The following is a 6,183-nucleotide window of genomic DNA, read 5'->3' as shown; positions in this document are numbered from 1 at the left end:
GTAGGGGAAGAACAAAAAGGGAAAAGAAAAAAATGTGAGAGAATGAAAAGATGAAAATAAAGTGTTTGTAGATGGGGAGGGGAGGAGGGGGTGAAGGGAGGGCAGAGGTAAGGGGAAAAAAATGAGAATCAAGACTTGCCATGTAAAGGTACATGATCCCAACAATGAATGTAACTGTACTGTATCCCTAAATGTACCAATAAACTCAATTAAAAAAAAAAAAAAAGAAAGAAAGTCATGATGGGCTTAATGAATGTCCTTGGTCCTTCTAGGAATTTCATGTAAAACTGTGTGCATACATGCATTAAGGAGGATACAAATCATTTATCAGATTTGTGCAGGAGTTCATAATCACTCAAAACAGACACAAACCATAGATCTCATCATAGCTTCCCATTTAATACATGGGAAAACTGTGGCTCTGAGGGAAAAATTCTTACTCAAAGTTATTGAGTGACCCAGTGGAGCCAGGATTGAAGCCTTAGATGAGTACACTATCTTTTTTTAGGAGGGGGGTGGTTTGAGACAGGGTCTCACTATGCAGTTGAGACTGACCTGGAACTCACTATGTAGCCCAGGCTGGTCTCAAACTCACAGCGATCCTCCTTCCTCAGCCTCCCGAGTGCTGGGATTATAGGCATGCGCCACCACTCCCAGCAAAATAAATATATTTAATTTTTTTAAAATAAATATATTTTAAATAAAAGAGCCTACTCTAATGTGAGTTCGAGACCAGCCTGGGCTACATAGTGAGTTCCAGGTCAGTCTCAACTACATAGTGAGACACGGTCTAAAAAAAAAAACAAAAACAAATAAAATATATTTATTTTTTAAATTACTACATGCTTGAAGTGCATAACAATTACACTTATTATGGGGAGTCGGTACAGGTACACAACACATTTTAATTCTTTTTTCATCCCCTATCCCTGTCATCCTCCATGCTCTTTCCAACTCTTGATCTCCCTCCCATTTGCAAGAGCTCTATTTCCCTTCAATTCTTTTTTTTAATTCCCCTTTCATCCCCTCCGTCCCCTTTTCTCCATCTCCTTTTGCAAAGTGATGCAATTTTCAAGTAGAGGTTTTCCACCTCTTCAGTTAGGTGAATTCCTAAATGTTATGGCTTATGTTTAGATATCCACCCCTCAAAAAAAACCTCATGCTCTTCCAGGGGTGGCTGAATCTAGAGTGTGTCCGTGATTCATGGTTGGGCTAGGCCCAAAGTCACTGGGATTCAGGGCATGAGTACCCTCGCTAGGTAATCTGAGCAAGATAAAGGGGGCAAGAAGACTCTTGTAAGGCTCCCCCTTGTTGCCTTTGCTACCACGTGGGCACCATTAATTGTTGCCCCTCTGCCACCCAGATTTGGAGCTAGTTGGTCACAGAATAATGGTGGGTCTTCCTTTATAGGTAATACATTGGTTTTTTTTTTCTAACACTTTTCAAGATTCTTGTGTTGTATTTCTTGTATTTTAATTATTATGCAGTGTGGAGTTTTTTTTTTCTGATCATAGCTACTCAGGTTTCTATATGCTTCACTTATATTTATGTTAAATTCATTTTCTACATGTGGAAACTTTTCTGCTCTTACCTGTGTAAACATGTTTCCCATGCCTTTTGTGCTCTCTTCTGATTTTCATGAATTCCAATTACTTATATTAATTTTCTTTGAGTCATCTAGGAGCTGTTGCTCCCCTTTTTCATGTCCCCTTGTTGTTTTTAAGGTATCTTTCATGAATTGATCATTGGTCTCGGTACTGACCTCTAGGTCTGACATGGTCTCCACATGAGTAGCTTCTGTACCCAAGCTTTCAATCAAGCTTTTTGATCTGAATTTATGTCGGGACCTTTTTAATAGACTCTCATGCTTTTCTATGTTGAGCCTTCATGTTTTGCATCTCTTTCTTTAGCTCCACCAGGTGTTCAATAGTGTTTTCTCTAGACTTGCTGATTTTGGGGGTGTGGGTTAGGGTTCTTATCTAGTTAGTTATAGCTTCTTTAGACTCATGGAAAATCTTATTGAACTGTTATACCTGCAGTGGTACCCTTTCAGGGCTATTTTCTGTGTTGTTTATGATTTATTCCCCTTTGATGCCAGCTGAATCAGTTTTTGGAGAGTCAGGAGCCTTGCCTTTTCATGTTACTTTTTTTTTTAGTTTGTTGTTTGCTGGGTAGGGTTTGCAAACTCTTTAGCCCAGTGCCCCATCCTTTAGGAGTGTGTCAAAGTATTGCATATAACCCACAGACAATCCACACATTGGCAGAGTGAGAAAACCAATTGCCAGCCACTTCTATGTTACATTGGTTATAGTAGTAAATTCAGTGACAGCAATGGCATCAAATGACAACTGGATATTGGCAAACCCTAAGAACCACTCAGGTCTTAACCAAAACAAACAAGACTATGACTTGGGTGAAGACAGTTAGTTCACTCTTCTATTGACTGATAGTAGTTCAGACCAGTGATTTCTACTGGTTGTAGGCAGCAGTGCCAGGGCACAAACATACCACTATATTAAATGCCTTCTCCTAGGGACTACCTCCTCTGACTATTACATCCACTGAACCTGAACTCCTACAACAGAATACATGCTCTGTAATCTTCTGGGCCTGAGCCCAGGCTTCCCAGAGGATCCGAGAAGATCCCAGTTTAGCTCTTTCCCTCCCTAAGCGTATGTCCTATGACTGTCTCTTCCCAAGTCTCTGTGGTAGTGTTAAGCAAAACTCTCCTCCTGGGTATTGGTCTCTTCTTTGATCAGGTCTGTCTGTTGATTGTCACTTCTATTGCCCTGTGCTGTGGAGAACCCTGGGGCTGGGGGGAACAGCACTTGGTTCTGGGTCTTCCTGGCTAGGCGTGGATACCAGACAGGGGTTAGCACTGGCTGGGATATGGCACTTGGTTTCTTGGTCTTCCTGGCTTGGCTCAGGGCCTGGGTTGGCCCTGCCACTGGTGGGAGGAAGGGTGCTTTTTTCCTGGGTCCTCCTCACTTGTTGTGGGACCTGGGCCTCTTGTTCTGACTTCAAATGCTATATAGAAATTTCTAATTTCTCTATTTCTAATACAGAAATTTACTTCTCTAAGTTATGATGTTTTGGGACACTGAAATGCAGCACACCCATATGGATGAGGGGACAGAGAAATTGGGGTTGGCATACACAGTAGGAACCCCAGCAGGAGGTGGGCCACAAATGACAGTGACAAGGGTGAGAAGTCAGCTGTTGTTGGACAAGGAAAGTGGTGGTGCATACGGGGCCATGCCCTGGCATACAGGAGAACCAACAGGAAGCTTGGTACATGTCATGTATTCAGGAGGAAGCACAAATGGGGATTCTTCTTGGTCATCTTGACCACTTTCTCCCTGGTTATCTCTTTCATTGTGGCTTTTTGAAAGTGATTTATGCAACCCATTCCTCATGGATGAATAGACTCAGTATCCTGAGACAGGTGAAAGTCTGTGTCTGTCCTTTCCTTTCAGCTATCCAAGCTGAGGTTTTCCAATAGGAGTTGAGGATGTGCATTTTAGGCCCAGGTGAGAGTCAAAGTTCAGCAATTTTTGGCTAACACATTTTCAAAGCCTTGTTTATTTTCAGCCCCAATGAAGTCTAGTAAGCTCTGCACCCTTGCAGTCTCTATCCTTCACCTCTCTGTCATCTCGATCAGTTTCTTGATTTCTAGTACCCATGAGTTTTCTCTCCCAGCACAGACAGCTATTTTCTATACCTCAACTCAAAAGTTACTCCTCGCTCTCCCTGAGAAAATCTCCACTTCTGCTTGTGTCAGGTCCCTGATTGTTCACTCTGCCCTTCTGCTGAATCTTTCAGCCTCTTGCAATCCCTCTACTTGCTCCTGGTTGATTTTCATAACAGTTCCATGAAGAAATTTAAGCTGGTCTTTGCTATAGTGAACTCAGCTGCAGATAGGTTATCAGAGGCAACCCATAGCCTTCTTCAGGTTCTTCACATCTTTACCTAAACTAAGGAACTACTCCTGAGATCTGGCATCTTCATGCTTCTCCTTCTCCTCTGACTCTTACAGTTGGTCTAGAATTTTCTCCTCATTAAGCCTCCTGAAGTTGGAGATCCATAAGGCCTGGAATTTCTTCCATACATTTTAGATTCTCTTGAAAATAGTGAATTTCACTCTCCAAATGCTAGATTCTTGCAACATGTTGCCTCTTATCAAAATTAATTCTTGCTCCAGGGCCTCTTCTAAGGCCAGCCTGGATTCCCCTAGTGCATTTCCCAGTTTCTCTTGCAGAGCGATTTCTTTCTGGAGTTCTTCCTTGTGTTTCCACGTTTTCATGTTGGGACTGTGCAAGCACTTCACTGAATTGTTTCTGCAAATCCCCAAGACGTTTTCCCAAGACAGCTGAAGGGCTACAAATTCTCACTTCCCTGTCTTCTAATTGCATCTTTTTCCTTAGCTCATCCATATATGCCACTATTTCTTCTGGATGAATTAAGGCATCAAATACAGGGCAAATTTTATTTTGGAAATCTTTGCATTGGTGTAACAGGTCATTGTCATTCTGTAACTTAAATTTTGGGTGGAGTTCACTGGGCTTTTGTTCCTTTTTCTTCTGGGAAACAGGCCTTCCTGAGAGCAGTACAGAAGAATGGCCTTTTTTTTTTTTGTTATACATGAAGTCTTGCCAGTTCTGTGTGTAAATCTTGTGAGTTTATCTAACTCTTCCATAAGCTGGTTGGCTACAACATTGTTTAGTTTTAGCTCAGACTTCATTCCAGCTTCATAGGTACTGAGCTCTCCTTGGGTCTGCTTCAAGGATGTATTTACTTCATGCTGTTCCTGGAGTTCTTGCTCTTCAAAAGCCTTCTGATTTTCTGCATCCTGCCAGTTCTGTGTGTAAATCTTGTGAGTTTATCTAACTCTTCCATAAGCTGGTTGGCTACAACATTGTTTAGTTTTAGCTCAGACTTCATTCCAGCTTCATAGGTACTGAGCTCTCCTTGGGTCTGCTTCAAGGATGTATTTACTTCATGCTGTTCCTGGAGTTCTTGCTCTTCAAAAGCCTTCTGATTTTCTGCATCCATGGCAACTATGTCCATTTGGTCCTCTCTTGTTTGACTTCAGCTGATTTATGCAGTAATGTCACTTTCTCATCCTATAGCTTCCTGCACTCACACTGATTATGAACTGCTTTGCTTTTGATGGTCTTCATATATTCTTGCAACACACTAATGACACCTTTTAAATTCTTCTTTGGGGTTTCATGTCATGCTACTTGTGTGGTGGCCCAGCCGTCACAACACAAACATGCCTGAGTTGGGGAGTGAGGATTGAGAAAGGAAAGAACACTCAAGCCTGAGTGGAGACCAAGAGAAGTCTGATTTATTTCACAGAAACAGCTCCTTTTAAAGGCTCACATCAACAGGAAGCTTTTAAGGGCACACAACAACAGGAAGCACCAAGCAATTATTTTTAATCTTATGCAAAGACCGGATTTCCTGGCTCTTACAGATAACATCAGATCTTCTGCTAAGGAGTTCCTGTTATCCCAGGGTCAAAGAACAAAACAAGTTTAACAAACAGTGTCCTTGAAAAGAAACAAATGTTACATTGTATCAATGCCTTAATTGTAGAGGAAGAAGTTATTTTCCAAATGTCAAATGCCAGTGAGCCATGACTGGGCCCCCACAACGTGGCCTTCAGTAACTTGTTGTTCAAGGCCCTTGAGCTCTTCTGCTTCTTTAGCAATTCTAGAAATTATTTCATCCAGTTGACTTTCAAGACATTTGTACAGTTTATGTTGAGCTATTGTTCTTTATCTTGTTTCTGAGCCTTCATTTCGGTCTTTGGAATCCAGGCTATCCTGGATCTTTAGCCATTTTTTGTTTTTGCTTTTACATTTGGGTGTCTAGATCTAGAGCTTCCCAGTGTAACTGATGTAGAAGTTGTATTCTACCACTCACCATCTTGAAAAGAAGATCTTTCTCTGCTTTCGTAAAAAAATTTTTCTTTTATGTACTTCTTCCAGCTTTTTGCATTGTTTGGTAGCTCTTAAAGTGTTTTGTTCCACTTTGTCTATTTCATCATGCAGTTCTGATGGGTTTCTGCTGCACTTATTTTTTCTTTTCCTTCCAGTTGTATGTCCAGTGATTCATGTTCTCTCAAGTTTACTTGGTCATTTCTAACTCTTCTATTAGATTATAGCTGAGATTTGA

At 41.3% G+C, this 6,183-nt stretch overlaps 1 pseudogene; it reads right to left on the bottom strand.

The window, feature by feature from the left end:
• Window positions 1-3,069: 3,069 nt before the first annotated feature.
• On the bottom strand, window positions 3,070-5,806 carry LOC104855624 (annotated as a pseudogene).
• Window positions 5,807-6,183: the final 377 nt, after the last annotated feature.

The sequence above is a fragment of the Fukomys damarensis genome, unplaced genomic scaffold, assembly GCF_012274545.1.
Source record: "Fukomys damarensis isolate Sample0158 unplaced genomic scaffold, DMR_v1.0_HiC HiC_scaffold_19, whole genome shotgun sequence".
In the NCBI taxonomy this organism is placed as follows: Eukaryota; Metazoa; Chordata; class Mammalia; order Rodentia; family Bathyergidae; genus Fukomys; species Fukomys damarensis.
This window is presented reverse-complemented; position numbering and strand designations above follow the sequence as displayed.